This window comes from Panthera leo, chromosome B4 (assembly GCF_018350215.1).
Source record: "Panthera leo isolate Ple1 chromosome B4, P.leo_Ple1_pat1.1, whole genome shotgun sequence".
In the NCBI taxonomy this organism is placed as follows: Eukaryota; Metazoa; Chordata; class Mammalia; order Carnivora; family Felidae; genus Panthera; species Panthera leo.
The window spans coordinates 118,622,410-118,643,961 of NC_056685.1; positions in this window are offsets into that span (position 1 = coordinate 118,622,410).

Here is a 21,552-nt window from a genome sequence, read left to right on the forward strand (position 1 = left end):
CAATCCCAGAGCATTTTCTCTTTGCCTGAAACTCTCCTGCTCCTGATATCCACATAGTTCACTCTCTTCCATCCTTCATGGATCTGTAAAACTACCACCTTACCTCTTAGACCTTCCTTGCCCACCCATGTGAAATGGCAACACCCATACCCCCATACTCCCTTACTCCCCATAATGCTTATTTATTCTTTTCCACAGTGCTTATCTTTCTCATGCTTACTTGTTTCCTTACTGTCTGTAGCACCTGTCCCTCATACCTAAGCTCCAACAGGCCAAAAGTCTTTGTTTCAGTCACTACTGTCTACTCAGAAATATTTACTTTCTTCTCAATAACATTTGTTGAAGGAATACGAAAGTGCTCTGAATAGAAAGCACTAAATACGTGGGGTAAGGTATTATTATTATTTACATGCGTAGGCCAAAGGAGAGCCTTAAAAAAAAATCCCCAGTTCATTTTTCTCCTGAATGTATCCTCTTTGTTATTTGATAAGGAGATTCTTTCTCTACCATCCACAGATCAGATACTGCCAAATGTGGTCATGTGACACCCAGAGGTGATGTTCAAAACAGTTAACAACTTGCTCTTTAGGAACCCATCCAAATGGATACAATGACCCATCAAAATAATGCCAGCTGAAACTAGCATGTACCAGAGCAACATCAGCTTGGAAAAACTTATCATCAATGATAGTTCAACTACACTGTTATCTTTTAAAACTAGTAGAAAAATAAGCATTTAATTAGGAATCAAAAGAACCTGGGTTCATTGCCTCTCCCTTCAACTCAGAGTTTCTCAAACTGAGCACTATTGACATTTTGTGCCATATAATTGCTTGATGGAGGGAGCTGTCCTGTGCATTGTAGGATGGTTAGCAGCATCCCTGGCCTCTACCTACTAGATTTCAGGAGCATTTCCCCCTAGTTGTGACAAAAACGTCTCCATACTGTATTAAGCATCTCCTGGGGGTTGAGAACCACCACTCCAGTTCCCAGCTATGAAAGTTGAGATAAATTAGTAAACCCCTGTAGGGAGTTAATTTCCTTGTTTGTAAAAGAGGACCAGTAATATCTAACGCACGGGGTAGCTTTGAGGACTAATAAATAATGTAAATAACAAGTACTTGGAAAGTTTTACTATATTATTTTTATACCCATTCATTTTTACTCTTGACAAATAATGAGCTATTTATCTTGCTTTAATAAATGACTTTGCTTATGTAGGCTACACTGATGATGGGCATACTGCATTTCAACAACCATAAAGTTGAGCTTTTTAGTGCCTTATCAGGTCACACCTGCAACACACAAATTATCTCCAAATCCATTCCCTGGTTGGTTTCTCTCCTTAAAGAGCATGCCCTTTAAAGAGTGCATTTAGAGGCAGTCTGCTCACCCATGGTTAATTTTATGGGCTGTTTATCTACAGTAGGATTTACTTGAGTCTATCTTGGCAAATGTAATGAAGCCTGGGTGTGCTTTCATGAGGATGTGAGGTGAGGCTAGGGAGAGCAGAGACAAGCCTTGGGCTAGTTTTAGAAATGTCATTTCAGAATCACTTAAATTGGAAAAGTTCTAGACAGTTCTACAAGAAGAAGTCAGTAAACAAACCCATCATAACAAATAAGAGAGAAAACCCACATCTGCAATTTGGAAGCAGAGAATAGTGCAGCATTTGGTGTGGATTCTACCTTGGAAACTATTAATAAACTTCTCTGCCAATTTTTCAGTCCCCTCAAGGACTAGACAAATACACTGTACAGTAGACTTTACTGTTATATTAATTTATTTCTTTCTCTGGTGAAAATATTTAAGTGAATGGCAGGAATCTAGAAGGGATAGATAGAATTACCCTCATTTTACAAACAGAAGAGACTCAAAGAGGCTTAGTAGCCCATACAAGTTCACAAAGAGGACAAATGATGGACCCAAAACTCAAACTCAAGTCAGCTACCTTTAGATACCAGCTCTTTTCATTAAACTACACTGAAATACCTCAACATTCTTGGAGTGCATTACCTGCCCTCCAAGATTTTACCAGCTGCCCTACCACAGAAAGCAATGGCAGGAAATATAGTTAGGTTTCAACGGGATTAACATATTTACAAAGGACAAAATCCAAAAAGCTGAGGAAAGAAGTTGGGTTAATGACAAGAAAGACTATCAGCCCCCTCCTTGGAGCAACTGTTGGTGAAGGAATACCAGGGACAGTTTATGCATCTGAATTATCAGGATGAGGAGCGTCTGGGTGGCTCAATTGGTTAAGCGTCTGACTTCGGCTCAGGTCATGATCTCTCGGTTCATGAGTTCGACCCTGCGTCAGGCTCTGTGCTCACAGCTCAGAGCCTGGAGCCTGCTTCAGATTCTGTGTCTCCCTCTCTCTCTCTCTGCCCCTCCCCTGCTCATGCTCTGTCTCTCTCTCTCTCTTAAACTTAAAAAAATGAATTATCAGGTTGATTCATACATTCTCTTATAGAATGTTGAGGTTTATTAAATCCTAGCCCACCAGTTGGGATGAATACAATGAAACTACTTCCACCCAAGAATGATATTCAAAATATGTACACCCAATACAGCAAAGAGACCACCCAATGGGAGCAGACATAACCCCAGGGATTTTCTGTTGTAGTATCCCTTCTTTAGTTGGTTGATCATGGGGTAGTCTGGCAGGGGGCTCTCCTGGGTGTACCAACACCCAGAGAAGCTTGTGATGACTACTTACCCACTACAATAAGAAAATTTTAATTTTTAGTATTGTATGTTAATGACCTGCCAGATGTTCTGGTACATCTAGCCCTGCTCCACACCTCCTAGATATGTGACCTTACACAAATCACTAAACCCTTCCAAGGCTTCATTTTATTTATTTGTAAAGCGAGGGTGATGCTTACAGTGCTTACCACCCAGAATCATTGTGAGGATTAAATGAGATGCAAATAAAGTGCTCTGTACTGCTCCTGATACATATCAGATGTCCATTAACTATTAGCACTCATTATTATTAAAGGAAAAAGCCTAAAATATGCAACATATCAATTAATTTTAGCAAAAATGTACCTGAGTCTCCTATATTAGGTGTAACTATTTCCTGAAGCCTAACAAACACGGGTTAGTCTGCCTCCCACTGAATCACACCTTCCAACCCTCATAACTGAATCAATTGGATTCCTTCTTGGTTCTATTCCAGGCACTGGTACTAATTTTGTCCCCAGATAATCCAAATAGCATGACCTCTCTATAAACAAGGTACCTTATGGAGTCAATCATGATTCATTCTATCAGTGACTGAATCCCCGCCCCCCACCCTGACATCTCAAGTTTCCAACTGTGAAGCCCAAACCTTCCCAATAACTAAATACGGAGTCCTATGTACCAGCCCTTAATGGCTATGTTTCCTGTCCCTTAGTGCCAGTCATCAGCAACCTGACTGCTGATTGCTGGCTTTCCCAACACTCATTGCCAGCTTGATCAAAACTCAGCATCCTCAAAGCTGTGTGAGTCCCAGGCCAAAATATCTTCCAGACCTCAGTTCCTCTATAGCCCCTGTATTAAAAGGGTCAGGAATCCTACATTCCTGTTCTTTCCCTAGACGTGGCTCCTCATGGTGGATCTTCTAAACGTTTTTGCATGCCAACCTTCACTGTGCTATATTTGGACCCTGTCTTTGGCTTACCTAGACACCAGGCAGTAAAGCATGGTGGTTATGAACACAGTGCTAAAATTTCATAAGGGAGAGCTCGAATCACCCCAGATCCACCACTTACTAGCTATGTTGTCTTGAGCAATTGTTTACACTCTCTGAGCCAAACTTAAAATGGGGAGAAAAATGCATATCTCCCAGAGTTGTTGTAAGCATTGAAAGAAATAAATTAGGCATAGTTCTATAGTTGGCCTATAGAAGCATTCACTAGATCAGTGTTTGTTTTTTTTTTTTAGTTTATTGTTTATTTTTGAGGAAGAGACAGAGTACACACAAGCAGGCAGGGTAGGGGCAGAGAGAGAAAGAGAGGGAGAGAGAGAATCCTAAGCAGGCTCCTCACTGTTAGCGCAGACCCCAACATGGGGCTCAATCTTACAAAGTGTGAGATCATGACCTGAGCCAATATCAAGAGTCAGACACTTAACCAACTGAGCCACCCAGCTGCCTCTGAGTCAGTGTTATTTTTTTTAAGTTTTTTTAACGTTTATTTTTTTTGAGAAGAGAGAGAGAAACAGAACAAGCAGCAGAGGGGCAGAGAGAGAGGGAGACACAGAATCTGAAGCAGGCTCCAGGCTCTGAGCTGTCAGCACAGAGCCTGACACAGGGCTCAAACCCACAAACTGTGTGATCGTGACCTGAGCTAAAGTCAGATGCTTAACTGACTGAACCACCCAGGCACCCTGGTCAATGTTATTTTTGATGGAAAGTAGTACCCCCCACTCCCCACTACAACCTGATGTCTGGCCATTCTCTACCTATTTAAACTAGCTCATTAACAAAAGTACTTAGAAATTACTCAAAAGCCTAGATAGCTATTCACACCAATACTTTCAGGTCTCTCCATCAAAATGAGGAAAAATCAAATGGGGACACACACTGTTATTTACCAGTTGCTTACAACTTCCTTCCCTCAACAAATATATAGTGAGCATCCATTATCTGCCAAGCACTGAGCCATGTGAAGAAGACAGACCTGATACATACCCTCATGGAGGTTACAGTCTGGTGTTCCCCAACCAGAATTAAGGGAACTTCTTTTGTGGAAAACTCTTTACTAATCCGGGACTGTGTCTAGCACAGTGCTGGCTTGTGAAATAATTCTATTGCTAGTACTTTTCTACATTTTCCAACATCTTAAATGGGAGCATATTCCTCTCAAAATTTTTAAATTCATTAAAATTGAAAACACTCACTGACTCTCTGAGACATGCATGAAAGTAATCTGTCAGACCACCTTGTGAAGCAGGGGAAGTCCTGACCATCTCACTGCAATAGCCTTGCACTTCTCCCAGGTAAACTCCTGAGCCAACAGCCACCGCTGACTCTTCATCTGCTGCCTGACATCTATTCTCTTCCCTCCAGACACTTTGCCACTTTTCTAGCCCTGAACCACCCAGTATTCCTAAGTAAGTACTGTGTTTAAAATCCAACCAATTTCCTCTGGAAATTTAGAACAGATACCAGTTACTTTGGATTCTTTAAACGAGAAAAGACTCCAATTGCTATAGTCAGTCTTTTAAAAAGGAAAGAAACCTCTCTCTTTGGGAATTATTACGTATGATGCCACTCCATTCTAAAGGGTCTTAGATAAGTCTTCAATTTTGTGAAGTTTAGAGATTAATAATACCTTAGGGGGGGAAATGCTGAAAGGCAGGCAGGTCTTGTCACAGTAAGAGAAAAGATTCTTTCCTGCTTTGCTGTGATTAGCTACATAAATTGTAGTGCGAATTCCAGAGCTAAATGAATTAGTATGCATCCCACTCAGAGTTCTTTATTTGTTGAAGTAAAATGCTTATAATCTTTGCTTGGGGGAGAAAAAGAGGGTATGTCATTGAGTGAATATGAATTAATCAGTACTTTATGGACAGAACCCATAATTTTAAGGCAGTGAAAAAAGGCGAGGCATTTATCAGGGTTCCACTCAGCAATCTCCCTCTGTCATTGCTAATAAATCTTTTATGAAATAGAGTTTTGCAATCTTTGCAGGAACCTTCCCCCCCTAACCACCACCTTTCCTTGGAAGAAAAAAAAAAGTTAGCATTCATCTTTAATACTTTTCTCCTCCCTTCCCTATTTGAATTTCCTTTACTCAGAAAATCTCTTTATTTTTAAAGCTTTCTTTCCAAATTTATAATTTCAAGACTTCTTTCATTGGAGGAAATAATTCATATAGACCTTCTCCCAAGATATTGGAAGACAAAAGCTTAGTTTTAGGTGAGGAACACAATACTTTAATAAGTATCCTATCCTGGACCTGCTAAACAATTAATATTTATAGATGGAGCAATACATTCCACAACAAACTAAAGGAGTTTGGAGATAGATAAGATAATTATACAACATTCCAATTCTAATGCTTTATAATTTTCCTATAACTACTCATAGAAGTAAGATTCTGCCAAATTATAAACAGCCTGCCAATAACCTCACGATGCCCTGATTTAATTAGTATTTTATGCTCCTACTTGAAGGTTAGGTTCATTAGCTGTGAAATACACTACTGGATGTCTGGATTAAGATTTAAAGGGAACCCTAAGTGTGGAGTGGCATGTAGCCACTTTCTAGCCATTTAAACTGGGCAAACGGATGTGTGATCATCCTCCCCGAGGTTGGTAACTTTTTATTTTTAGCCACAAATCCACAGGCCATCTCTCTTGGTTAGGGATGGTGCCTGATGGCCAGTCGGAAGCTTAAAAAGGTACATGACTGAGAAACAAGTTGTTAAGAGGCTATAATGAAGGGTTGGCAGGAGGGGGGTAGGATGCCAGTAATGATTTTGCCATTAAGCTTGCGTTCCATTTTACAGCTTGGATTTATTTATAACAACAGGTGGTGGTATTTGTGGGGAATTGCTTGTTTTTTCATTTGAGAAGGGCAGCTCCATACATCTGCTAGAAGGCGAAACAAAACCTTTTCCAAACACTGTTTCCTAGCTTTCTGCATCACCATTAGGAAGGAAGAATTTGTAGCAAAAGGCCACCCTGCCATTATTTCTTCCTGATGACACTCATTTAGCAGCCATTAAAATGCAAATAGAACTATGATTTTTAGATCACAAAATTAACATTAACGGTTGGATGATTGATTAAAGGTCATGGTGACGGTATAACTTAATTTCTTAGATAATTGTGTTCGGTTTTCTGCAGACTGTTTGGGTTTCTGAATTAATTTTATCTGTTGTTGAACACTGACAGGTGCAGTAATTGGCAGAATCTCCTTTGGGCTCATTTCTTCCCGTGAACCGCACCCCCTTCTCTTCCTCGAAGGCATTACCTAAACAGAAGACAAGGCCAAACCAGCCAGCGCACGACCAGCAGACATACGAGTCTGGGCAAGGTCACTGGAGGGGTTATTGCAGAACTGCAAAACCCCAAATAGAATCCCATTCCATGGCTAACGAGTTTTCCCCCTTAAGAACTTCCTGCATCAGGCTCACAGTGGTATAAAATGACCCCTGGCCATCCCCTGGGGCTCAGGCTAGTCTGCTCTGATCCCTGGCTGAAGGATCCCATATCAGACTTGTTTTTCTTTAATGGAGGCAATAAGCCACAGATAGAGGTAATAATAACACCACCAGCTTTTTGTGTCACCTCTATATGTGAGAGTTCAGCCAGTGATCCAATAAACTGAGATGGGAAGGGGCCAGAGATTGGGTCCATCTGCTCAGCTTCTCAAATGTCAAAAAAATAAAAAATATATAAGGTGCTTACCTGGCAGGTTAAATACCTTCCTTAATCCCAATAAATATGGAACTCTGTACTGCAAAGACAGGAATTCACAGGAAAAGCACCATAGCACTGAGAGAATCAAGTTAAACTTTATCATTTTTTTAAATTATTATTATTATTGTTATTATTATTATTATTATTACTATTGCTATTGTTATTGCTTTGACATTGTCTCTTAATTACTCTTGAAAGTTTCAAAGGACTTTGTTTTATCATGATGGATTGACTCTATTTGGCAAACTTCTGTCCATCAGCTTCTGGATTCTGACTCAGATTAGGTCCTTTCATTCTTGTGAGTTCTTAGACTAAGATTGTGCACACAGTTCATAACTGACAAATCCCACCCTCTGAGAGCTAACAGTCTAGTAGACAGACCTCTGAACATGAAGCAATTAAAGAATAATGCAAAGCACTATGTAAAACAGTTACCAGACATAAGCTCCTCAAGGTCCCAACCATGTCTCATCAGGCTTTACTTCAACACAAGTATTCATTCAATAAATATATCTTGAGCACCTACTATATGCCAGGTTCTGTTCTAGGGTCTAGGGATAGTCTAATAAAGAGGACAGACAATGCCTTCAGAACATAACTTAAAGCCTCTGATGAAGTACAGGAAAGGGAGAACAAGCAATGAACAAAAATTAAAAGTGGGCTAAGGGCTACAAAAGGGAAAGGAAAGAGTAAAGAAGCACTATGAGTGCTTATAGTAGGCTTTGTATTCCCAGAGCCTTTCACAGGGCATACTAGGTCCTAAATTAATGCTTGGTGAAGCCATCAATCTCTTTATTAATGAGTCAATAAAAGGATATAAGGATATAATTCTGGGGAGTCATAGAACAGTCCATGGGAAAAAAGGGGACCTACAGGCCACCACACCAGCCATTGTCAGTGCCCCAAACACAACATACCTCCCCTACCCCAGAGCCTTCATACATGCCACTTTTACTGTGTGACACCCCCCTTCTTTATGCCTAGTTAATGTCCACTTGTATATCAAACTTCAGCCCAAAGGCCAGGAACACAGGGAAGGCATCCCTGATCTCCCCTTCCCTTTCCCAACTCCATATCAGGTCCAGGGCCTGGATATAGAGGCCCAGTCAGATGTCCAGGTGCAGGTTCCCACAGACTCTACCACTCCAACCCCCTACCACACCCCTTGGGTAGTGGCCCACATTACACAATTCATACTCATTTGAATGATTATGTGATGGACATCTCTCTCCCCGCTCCAAACTCTAGGCTCTAGGAGGGCCTCACAATGTCTGTCTTGTACTGTTGTGTCCACTACAGCCTTCAGTAAACAGTTGTTAAATGCATAGATGGAGTTTGCTGTGTTGGGTCTTGAAAAGTGGCAAGTATCTGAACAGGCAAGGAAGAGGAAGAGCAAGCACAGAAGGTGGGAAGAGTGCACAGTAGGCCCCCCGGGGCTGCACAGGGTGGATGCCAAATATTTCACCAGCTGTCCAGACTGGGCTCAGACCATGCAGAGCAGATGGTGCTGAGGCTGGTGTCTCCCTGCATTGCCAGGTGCTAACCCTTTCCTTCCTGGGATGTGGAAGGGTGGGTGGGTCCCAGGCAAAGGTGCACCTGAGAGAGCAGGAGGGCTCCTCAGGGCAGCAGCTACCTACCAACATTTTAGCAAGCTGAAGATTCCATCTGAGAGCACCAGCTGACAGAGCAATTTCAGAGGTGAAACGTGCCCCCTGGGGAGAGGGGGTGGCTATTCCTATTTGGTTAGACAGGGAGATAAGCTAATGTATGAGAAACCTTAAAACTCTGGCATAGGCTTTTTATCTCATTGTGGGCTACATAAGAAATCACTGCGGACCACTAAGAAAGGGAGGAATGATGAAAGGCGTATTTTTAGAAGGAAAGATTTCAAAGTTCAGGCCAGATGCTGTGCTAGGCGCCATTTAACTAAAAGGTAATACACAGACATTAGGCTTTACCCAAATAAAGTTTCCCATTTCATAATGCTCAGCGCTGATCCTGAATTCCCTGAAGAGTTACTCCCCATATTCAACTTCAATGAGGCTGGCTTTGGTGGTTTCCTCTTCCGGTCTCTGAGCTCCCAAAAGACAATTCCTTACATCCTTAGTGATGAGGATGGTGTCTAGCCCTTGGTAAATGCTTGTTCAGGGGATAAATGAGTGAATGGCTTTATTCAAAATAAAAGCATGAAAAGTAGCCCCCAAGTCTGTGCTATCATGAAAATCCTCTCTCTCCCCTCCAACTTTCTCAAACAGGTTTTCCCAACTAAAGAGTATCTTTCATCAGCTTTGCCAAAACCAAAGACAGTCTAAATGTTCCCCTTCCTTGCCTGCAGTCTAATAGAGCCCCAACGCTGGGTGCAATTGCCTGCACCTCTCTGAATCCAACCCAGTCCCCCTTCTTGGCAATCACTGACTTGGTAAGCTGTATTTCATGAAGTTAACCAGCCTTATTACGGAGAACATATTTCCAGGAAGAGAGATGTTAATTTCTTCCTCATACAAAGAACAAAAATCAATATCGTAAATCCAGGAAATCTCCCCTAAATGTCTCCCCCATCATCACTCTCTCTTGTGCTCTGTGTAAATACCATCATGACAGGTTAGCTATATTTTCTACTCAGGCAATGTGATATTGAGGTGACAGCAGGACCAGTCATGCTGCTGAAGTAAGGAGTATCAGCTGGGAAGTTATTCCTCGAGGTATTTTGTGACATTGGAATTCCGTCAAATGGAGCTAAATGTACATTTATCTTTCAAACAAGCCTCAGTTCCAATCCTCAACCTGCTTAGAACACACTGAGCTTGGATGGTGACCTATAGATTTTCTACATGAGTTAAAGGTGAATGAAAAAGGAAGCAGTTTTCCATGGCATGTTTGCATCTCAATAACTGCATTTACTCGAATGTGTAATAAACACCAACTGCACACATTGTACGAGTGAGACATAAAAAGTGGGGACACTAGCACCAATTATGCAGGAATTGACAGTCTAAGTAAGCAAACAGAGTTTAAACTAGGACTTATGGTTAATTTTAATACACATACACATCATACCCTAGTAAATCCCTGTGCAGAAATGTGAAATCTCCAAGTAATGTTTTTCCTACCACCTTTTGGGGCTCCCTTAACCTCATGCAGCCCCAGAGGGAGGAGACACAGCATCATCTTAGGAGTAAACAAGAATCTAATTTTAGAAATCCTCCAAGATGTTGACCTTTGTGTAGGGATCTGTCAGCCTAAGACCCAGGGTCTTAGATGGGTTATTATAAATTAAAATCTAATACTCCTTCCTTCTCTCTGGATCTATAATGCCCCATTCAATCAGCAACGTCCAGCTTACATGTGCAATTCAGCTCCAAGAGGTAGACAGCAAAACCTAGTGACTTCAACATCCCAAGGGCATAGGCAAAATTAATTAAGGCATTGCTGCTGAATATTAGCCCTCCTTGAGTCCTCCCTCCCAGGTTTATTTCTAATTATCTCCCATTGAGTCATGTCCCCAGTGAGTCAAAATTTTTATTAGATTTTTAGGAGCTGATCTCCTGACAGCTTCAAAGGATTTTTATATTTTAGCATAGTTGATTCCCTCTAATATGCTTCTATCTCTTAACTAATCTCTGTCCTGAATCATATTATAAAACCATAGAGTGGAAAGAGTCCTTTGAGGTCACTAGCCCAATTCCATCTGATTATAGACAAGGAAACTGAGGCCTAAGGAAGTTTAGCATCTTGAATAATATGAGTAAGTTAGCATTGCAAAAACTTGATGCTACAGAGACCTACTGTTAGGTCCTATCAAGACCAAACTGGAAATGGTCCTACAATAAAGGCCTGCATATTTTGGCTTTGAGGTTATCCCATCAAAAGGTCATTCTATATTCCAAATACCTACACAAAGTCCCCTCATCAACAAGCCAGTCCATGCATTCTGAGCTTTTAACCAGTATTTCAGTTCTGCCTCTTTAATGTGGATAGACAAGGAGCCATCATATATAGGAATAAAGATTCCACCATGAGAGACATAAAAGCAAACTAAAAACAAACAAAAGAAAAGGAATCTACAGACAGCAGAGAATCCAGAAAACAGAAGAAAATCTCTAAAAAATGTATCCTCAGAGCCATATTTTATACATAAAATATGATGCCATGAAAGTGAATTTATTAAAGAACAAGGAGTTCTTAGATATTAAAAGTATGAAAGAAAATTTAAAAACTTAATAAACAAGCCAAAAAGACTCACAGAAAGTAAAATAAAAAGATAAAGAGAGGAAAAGCCAGCCAAAAATATTATAAGAATGCTATGGAGATTAATCCAGAAAATCTACCCTGCAACCAACAGGAGTTCCAGAAGTCCAGCATAGAGAAAATTAAGGGAAGGAAACTATCAGAGGCATAAAAGAAGACTATTTCCCATGACTGCAAGATGGAAGTCTGCCTCAAGGAACAGACTCATAACTATAGACAGAAAACCGATGGTTACCAAAGAGGACATAGATGGGGGATGGGGGAATTAGGCAATTAAGGAGAGTACTTGTGATGAGCACCAGACGATGTGTGGAAGTGATGAATCACTATATTGTACACCAGAAACTAATATTACACTATATGTTAACTAACTGGAATTTAAATTTAAATTTAAAAAAAAACACAACATGGAAAAATAGCAGATAGAAGTCTGCCTAAGAGAGCTTCCTGAATGCCCAACACCATGGTACAGCTGTGTGAAATTTCGAAGGCCAGGGATAAAGAGGAGATCTGGAGAGCTTTTGAGAAGAGAAGGAGAGTTTTCATCAAAGGACCAGGAATCAGGATGGCTTTGGATTCGTAGACATTGGAAATAAAAGAATAATGGAGCAATGCCTCCAAAACTCTGAGAGAAGACTATTTGAAACCAAACTTTCTATACGAACCAAGTGGTGAATCAAATGTAAGGATGGAATATTGACAGCTGCACACAAGCAAGGTTCAGAGCATGCATCTCTGATGCACTGTTTCTTAGGAAATTACTGAAGTTTTGGGCTTCTCCAAAAGGACAGAGATAAAAACAAGAAAGAGGAAAATGTGGCATTCAGTAAGAGATCCAACAGAGGAGAGTAGTAATGGGAAAGCTGTGAAGCAGGCCATGGGAGGAAATATCTGGACAAAAGATGAAGAAGGAAGGTGTCCAGGAGGAAAAAGGAATGAATGGATAGATTCCTTGTTGATTTGAGAAAGAAGAGGTATTCGGGCCATTTTTCTCTTTCCCCACACTACTAGATTTTGTTGGGGCTGCAATCTGTCCGGTTCCCAAGAGGGACTGGGATTGGACTAAATCAATCGGGGAGTCCTATACCCAAGTTCCAATGGTTTGTCTAATTTATCAGACATGTGACCAGTTGTGGCCTATGAGATATTAAGCAACAGGCATCAGGGGAATTCTAAGAAAGAATTTGTACCCTAGTAAAAGAGAGCAAAGGGCAAAGGCTCAGTTTGAGCTCCTGCCATCTTCCTTTCTGCTCCAACCTGTGTGGTATAAGGACACGCTCTTCAGAGCTGCAGCAGTGGTCTTCGGACACCCAAGACATACAGCTAACATGCTCAGGTTGGCAGAAGAGAAAAACAAGAAGAGCCGGGTTCAAATCTGCTTCTATACCTACCCTCGAGCCCCCTACTGCCATGATTCTTATTATGTGAGATAATTACATGTCTTTGTTATGTAAGCTACTGTTTGTTGGTGCTCTGTTACTGGAGGCCAGAAACATCTTAGCTGGTATGGAAAATATCGTGAGCAATCTTTAGCAGATGTCAGAACACTTGTTTGAAAAAACTAACAATAGGTTAGTTGAAATCTGAGCAAATTAAAAATGAGACAACCATTTACAAGGAATAGCCAATAAACATAAAAAGATGCTCAGCCTCAAAAAAAAAAAAAAAAGATGCTCAGCCTCACAAGTAAAAGGGAAATATAAATTGAAATCACATTTACATACCATTTTATGCCAATGAGGTTAGAAAAAAAATAAAAGTCTGACAATTCTGGGGCACCTGGGTGGCTTAGTCGGTGGAGCATCCAACTTCGGCTTAGGTCATGATCTCACGGTTTGTGAGTTCAAGCCCCACCTCAGGCTCTGTGCTGACAGCTCAGAGCCTGGAGCCTACTTCAGATTCTGTGTCTCCCTTGCTCTCTGCCCCTCCCCCACTCATCTCTGTCTCTGTCTCTGTCTCTCTCACACAAAGTAAATAAACATTAAAAAAAAAATTTTTAAGTCTGACAATTCCAAGAAAACATTCATACAGTGCTGGAGGGCATTTAATTATTTCAGCCATTTTGAAGAACAATTTTACACCTAGTAAAACTACCAATGCATATTATATACTAAAACCATATTTAGAAAACTCTTCCACGTATGCCCAAGAAGATAATTAAGAGAATGTTCACTGCAGCACTGTTTATAATGACAAAAAATGGATAAAAATATAATTTTGTTTATCAGTAGGAAAATGGATTTATACATTGTGTGGTATAGTCATGCAATAAAATACCACATATTAGTTTTAAAAGCCAGAGTTACATGTATCAACATGGATAAATCTCAAAAGTGAGTGTTGGGGAAAAAAGTACACACAAAAGGCTAATCAAAGAATTATGCCATTTATATCAAATTTTAAAACACAGCAAAATAATATACCATTTAGGAATGCATACATATATAATAGAAGTAAAAAAATAATTCATGCGTGGACAAACATCAACTTCAGTATCATGGTTATTCTAAAGTTATAAGGAGAGAAGAGCAAGAATGAGTTGGGGAAGACAAACCCAAAGGGTTTCAACTGTACCTGTAATGCTTTGTTTTAGGCCTGAAACAAATGTGGCAAAATGTTAGGTTATGACTAAGAGAGATAATAGGCATTTGGGTGTTCATGATGTGTTTTTCTATTTCCATTTGCTTAAAATTTTCATAATGTGATCGTAGTGCCCTAAGTGGCTCAGCAATCTCTCCATAGTCAAAGAAATGTCAAAACAGATGATTGAATTACCTGACTTTGTCATGTGAAAATATTAATAGAAGAGAAAATAGAAGGCATGAGAATTCTAGCAGAAAATAAACAGAAAATGTTCACAATTTTAAAAGGAAGGAAAATATTAAGCTTATTATTTAGAAATAAAAACAGTCAATACCAAACGTTTTCAAAGTTGAAGTGATTGGCTCTGGCAACTCAATAGGGAGAGTTTTGGAGGAGGGAAAGTTCTTGTTATGAACAAATGACTGATGACAAGTATGTGTTGTTCTAGTTCTCCAACAGGAGATGGATTCAGTGATTTTAATGTCATTTGCTGTCAAAATTATCTGATATGGTTATAAGGAGAAAGGATGTATTATGTATTATGAGCACTTTTGGAATGGGGTAGTGATAACCAGGACCCCTGAAGTGTTTTCTAAGATAAATTTAGTCTGCTTTATCTCTCCCTGAAGGGGAGATAAATGAAAAAGGAAGAGAAGGTTTCACCAAGAAGGCAAGTTAGAAACAGATATCCCAAAGAGAGGCAAAGTGGATTCAGTAAACTGTTGCTGGCTTTCAACTGGGCAGGACAAGAGTCAGGAGTGAGGGTGAACAACAAGAACAGTATTTCCAGTATTTCTAGTCACTCCAAGGACAAATATCAGGTACCAGAGAATGCCAAGATTTCTCAAGATACAGGAACTTGGGGACTTGAAAAATCTTCCAAATGGCTTCTTCTCCCAGCATGGTTTTTACTGAGCTATTCATATATGCAATATATCTCTTCCCCCCAACCCCACATAATCTCAAAGGCATTGCTTGGCCCATGCTCCTACTTCAATAGTCCTAACACAAGCAACACATTGCTTTCCATTTTGAAGAACAGCTAAACTAGATGGTTTGGCTTCTACCACTTACTAGCTCTGTGACACTGGGCAAGTATTTATCCCCTCTGTGCTTCAGTCTCCTCAACTTTAAAATGGGTATAATATGGGCACCTACCTCATAAACTAATGTGCTTATCAAAGGGCTTGGTACATAGTAATCATTCAATGAATCTCAACTGTAATTATTATTAGATTTGGATAACAGGCCTCAAAAAAAGACATATATCACCATTGACACACTCAGAGGAAAGTAAGCAGGTTGGTAAAGGAAAATAAAATAAACTCAAGTGAGAAACACTAGAAGGAAACTAACATGCTATCATGGCTTGCTTAGTTGAATCCTTGGTGCCAAGAAGTAAATTGTTTTGGAGAGTAAAGAAAAGTTCTAATAAGTAGCACAGTTTGAGCAGCTACTCTCTTCCAGGTGTTATGGAAAACATTCTGTGGCAAATTCTATTAGTTTCTATTATAGTTACCATTACTAGTTTAAAAATGCCCCCGGAATTTAGTAGTTTGAAACAATAACCATTAAATTATGTTTCTAGATTCTGTGAGTCAGGAATTTGGACTGCATGACAAGAATAGCTTGCCTCTGTTGCACAACTCCAGAGCCTCAGCTAGGAACACCCAACGGTGGGGGACTGGAACTATCTAAAGGCTCATTCACTCACCTGTCGGGACCTGAGCCGGGATAACTAGAAGATTAGGACTGCCGACCAACCATCCACATATGGTTTCCCTGTGTGACTTGCTTTCTCACAACATGGCAGCCCCAAGGGAGTCCATCTTCTTCCAAGGCATCTCCACACTCTAGACGCAGGCGTTCTAGGAAACAAGGTAGAAGATGCATGGTCTTTTATGACTCAGCCTCATAAGTCACACGGCATCACTTCTAACATACTCTATTGGTTACAAATGGGATTTGAGGGGAAGGAACATAGATCCTACTTCCGAAAGGGAGGCATGTCAATGAATTTATGGACATCCTTTAAAAACCACATAGTTTCCTATCTAATGTTAACCCCCTATTTTGACCTTGCCATAATGGACTGTGTCCGCCAAAATCCATATGTTGAAATCCTAGTCCTCAGTATGATGGTATTAGGAAGCGGGGTCTTTAGGTCATGGGGTATAGCACTCATGAATAGGAGTAGTTCCCTTATAAAAGGAACCTCAGAGAGCTCTCTTGCCTCTTTCTGGACTGTATGGACACGGCAAAAAGACAGCCATCTATGAACCACTAGCAGGCCTCATCAAACACTGGATCTGCTCGTGCCTTGATCTCGGACTTTCCAGTCCTGAGAACTAAGAAATAAATATTTGTTGATTTAAAACCACCTAGCCTACAGTACCTTGTTATACCAGAACACCTACCAAAACAAAACTGCAATTTGGTTCAGAGCAGCAACGCACCCAGCCCAAGGTGATGAATCATAACAATCCTATTCTCTTTGACAGTGATTTGTTATGCCAGCTCTGACCCAGCTCTGGCCAATAAGACATAAGGATAACTCTGCTGGGAGGCTTCTAGGAAGTGTTTTGCTTTCCTGATGAAAGAGTCAGACTTGGCCGTTAATGACACTTCCCTTTTTATTCTTTCTTTAAATGCACATATAATGTTTGGAGCTATGGCAACGATCGTATGACCATGTGGCAAGAAACATGAGAATTAAAAGTCAATAAGCTAAGAATAGCAGGGAAGAAGATATAAAGAACTTGGATCCTTGATTGCATCAATGAGCAGCTGAACAAATGCCAGCAGCCAGTCCTTGTTACACAGAAAGTAGAAACTTCAGTAGTTTAAGCCAATTTTAGTCAGGTCTCTTTTACTTACAGCTGGAAGCATTCCTAGCCCATACAAACCCATAATTTCATTTAATTCTTATAATAAATTCATTAGGCATTATTGATTTAGGCTTTATTATCCCCATTTTACAGGTTGGAACTTGAGTATCACTTTCCCGAGGTCACAGAGCCTCGGATTTGAATCCAAAGATAATTGCAAAGCCCAAAGTTTTTCCTCTACTCCCCTGCTACTCACAGTGTGGTGCTTAAACCACGAGGACAAGCATCACTTGAGTGCTTGTTGGAGATGCAGAATTTCTGACCCCATGGAGATCTGCCAGATCACAATGTGCAATTTAACAATATCCACAGGTCTTATCCAAATGGCCCGAGGGGAAAGAATGAAGATCACTGGTTGAAACCTACAGGAGGTCAGATTTCAGCTCAAAGAAAATGAGAAATGTTTAAATAATTTAAACTACCATGGGGCGCCTGGGTGGCTCAGTCGGCTAAGCGTCCGACTCTTGATTTCGGCTCAGGTCATGATCTCACGGTTCATGAGACAACCCAGCTGGGAGCAGAGGAAGAACACAGAGGCTGGGCATCTGTTGAACCTGGGACTGCAGGCAGGTAGGGAAGGGACCTCAGGGTCATGGTTATCAGGGGCCCAGGAAGCAAAATTTGCGCAGTACCCTTTTGCTCAAGTAGATACCACTTGCCATTGGGTTTGAAGCTTCCCTCAGCTTCCCCTGCAGTTTTTTCACCCCTGACTGAGCCCCAGGCAAAAGCTACAAACTCAAGGCAGATTTGGAAGCGTATACATGTAGCCACATTCTCACCCTTTTGAATTTAATTCCACAGTATAATTAAACACATATACTGCACATGCACAGCTATAATACAAGCTGTCGGTTCAATTTGGAAGTGTGCATTAAACAAATCCAAGTGAGGAACAACAATCTCTGAGTCTGAGGCCTGGGGGGGGAGGAGCCTGCCCCATAAAATGAACATTTCATGGGACATACTGCCATCCAGTGGCCACCAGGTAAATTGTCAATACCAGGAAGCACAAGGAAGCCAGTGTTTGAGGGTCCTTGGATCCCTGGCGCCTGGCAAATGTTCCCAAATGTTTTGGAGTAAAGTGAAGTGAAGTGGATAAGTACAGCATGGATAGGGTTATGCTGGGACAATGACCAGTATTTGATGACCTATTCCTGAACCAAGGAAAGCACAGTATATTTTAGACCAAAGGGAAAGATCCTCCCTGCAGCTGGCATCAAAGAAAAGGAGAGAGTTTTGCCAGAAAAGATCTTTTAAAAGTTAGGCCTCGGCTCAAATGCTAATCAGATGTGGTCTATCAGGACTACAGTATAAATCCTGTTTCTGACACTTTACAAATATATATGTAGTAAATAATTAAAGAAAGAAATATTGAAGACACCTGAGTGGCTCAGTCATTAAGCATCTGACTTCGGCCCAGGTCATGATGTCATGGCTCATGAGTTTGAGTTCCACACCTGGTGAGCACAAGCCCCACCTCAGGCGAGCAAGAGCCCTGCTTCAAGTGAGCCCCGCTTCTCTACCTCTCCCTCCCTCCCTCTCTCTCTCTCTCTCCCTCTTCCCCTCCTGGGATTCTCTCTCTCCCCACCCCCTCGTTCACTTGCACTCTCAGAAAGAAAGAAAGAAAGAAAGAAAGAAAGAAAGAAAGAAAGAAAGAAAGAAAGAAAGAAAGAAAGATTCATATACAAACAAAATATGAGCTCAGACCCTTAATAAACAGATCAAAACAGAAGTAAGTTTTCCTAACTACCACCATCAGTCTCAGGAGCCCTGTCCTTAATGTCCAACTGCACCCGACATCCTAGTCCCCTTCTAGATACTTCCACATAATGTAGTAAGGGTGGAATTAAAGGCCTCTGTCTGCTGTGGGCTGTGAATTTTCACAGGAGGCTTTTGATGCTATGTGCCTAGACCATGCCCATCACTTAATAGATAAGAGAGGAAAAGAGGGTAGAAAGGAATGGGGGGAGAGAGGAAGGAAGGCATCATTACCGTAGTACTGATATAAATTTCAACAGAAACCTTTCTTTTGTCTGCTTTGGCAGGCCTGTGGCCTCTTGAACAGAGCTTCTACAATTATCCTGAGGCTTTGGAGCCCTTGAAGTAACAAGAGTTACACGCTCTCCAAGTCCTAATGCTATGGACTGAATATTTGTATACTCCCAAAATTCGTATGTTGAAACACTTTTCTCAATGTGATGATATTTGGAGATGGGGCCTTTGAGAGGTGATTAGGTCATAAGAGTGGAGCCTTCATGAATGGGATTAGTGCCCTCATAAGAAGAGGAATGAACTCTCTCTCTCTTTCTCTCTCTCTCTCTCTCTCTCCTCCCCCTCTTCCCACCTGTACCACGTGAGGACACAGCAAGAAGGTGGCCATCTGCAAACCTGGAAGAAGGTCCTCACCAGGAAATGAATCATCTGGCACCTTGATCTTGGACTTCCAGCCTCCAGAACTATAAGAAACAAATTTCTTGTTTAAGCCACCTACCCTATAATATTTTTATTATAGCAGCTTCAAAGAGATCCCCCACTTTTTCCTTTGCTTTGTTTTTGTTTAATTTGTTCTAGTTTCTGTTTTTAGGTAGCTTCAAAATGTGGAATAATAATGCTTAAAGTGCTTTACACTTTACAAATATCTAACGTGGGATTAATAAGACAAGGGTGCCATTTTACAGGTGTGGAAACCGAGACCCCTCCATTAGATCACACCACCTTCACACCTAGAAAATTTTACAAATTTCAACAGAGAGGTTGTTCTCGGCTCTGATCTGAGAATTATTTTTGAGGTGTTTCGTCTTTGCCGTTTAACAGTCTGCCCATGGAAGCGAGCATTGGCCTTGGCAGCTACAACCAGCCTCTCATGGAGGCTATAGTGTGGAAGGTGTCTCCCACTCGGGCTCGGCCTCTCCGCACCTCACAGACCCACTTGGCCGCTGCCGAGTCATCCTTCCTAACCCACTTCTCCCTGTGGCATCTACACTCAGGAAAGCCCTTCGAAAGCCATTTAAAGCTTTGTCTAAACTTCATCCCATCATGGCCATATAGAAAATGATTTACCAGTGACAAACTCCCAAGAAGAAATTTTATTAAACCAGGTATGAATCACACATGAGAATAATTTTTACGAAGCATGAAGGCCTTCTAGGGAGAAAGGAGGAACAGGGAGTCTTTGTGGGGAAGAATATGTAAATTAAGATTTTCTTTTACAACACCAATGAGTCCAAAATTGAAGCAACTGCCATGAGAGCAAGCTACATCTGCATATTAATATTTTTACTTTCATCTCACTTTTCTTAAAAGATTCATGACGTACACATACGCACACTCCTCTGTCTACCATGAAAATTCCACTCTTACTTCAAGATAGTTCAGGGCTAACCAACTCTGTGAAGCTCTTCCAGCTTGTCCCTTAGACAAGCCAAAGCACCTTTCCTTCCTGCAACGTTTGTATTGCCCCAAATTCATGCACTGAAACGAATCCCAGTGTGCTGGTATTAGGAGGTGGGGTCTTTGCAAAGTGATTAGGTTATGAGGATGGAGCCCTCATTTATGGGATTAGTGCCCTTAGAGCCCGGATTGCTAACTAGGTGCAGGAAGCTGAGGACACAGAGAAAAGACAGGGAAGAAGACTCTCACCAGAACCTAACCTTGCTGGCACACTGACCTTAGACTTCCAGCCTCCAGAGAACTGTGAGAAATAAACTGTTGTTTCAGCCACCTGGCCTATGGCAATTTCTACAGCAGCCCAAACTGGATAAGACACTCCTTCTACCCCCTTGCACACCTTGCCTCATCACCTACTTCGACATTTTGTCTCACTAACCTGTAACCTTCTTGAAGTCAGGAATACAGTGAAAGCATAATTCAATCCCCCTTTGGAGTTCAGAGAACAATCAAGATGATTCTACAGAACTATGAAACCAGACATAGAGGCTCAGAGCTCTACCCAAATAGTGCACTGGACCTGACTTATTGAGTTGAAAACCAAATCTCTTATACGTACATCTCAGTTACATGCTTGTGGCTATTTTCTAAGGAAAGAAAAATATCCATCTGTGGTGCACTTGAAGGATATCACAAAGAGCCTTCTTTTAAACATGAGAGGGGTTCATCTGTCACCAACTAACTCTAGAGTACTCTGTTTTTAACCCTTACTAAAGCTCTTATCCCACTCTCCCTGGCAGGGTCAATTTTCAGGCTATGCATTTACAAGATCCTTGGGGGCAGGGAAAGATCCTTCTGCTAAAATGAACCAGTGACTCTTAACCTATGAGATGTGGGTTTTACAGAACCCAGTGTATAATGCCCTGTATTCTCCTCCCAAACCCCAAATCAAGGGAGAAATAAGGTACAGGAGTCATCGAGATCAAAATATAAAAGCAACTATTAATACTGTGCTCTAGGAACCATA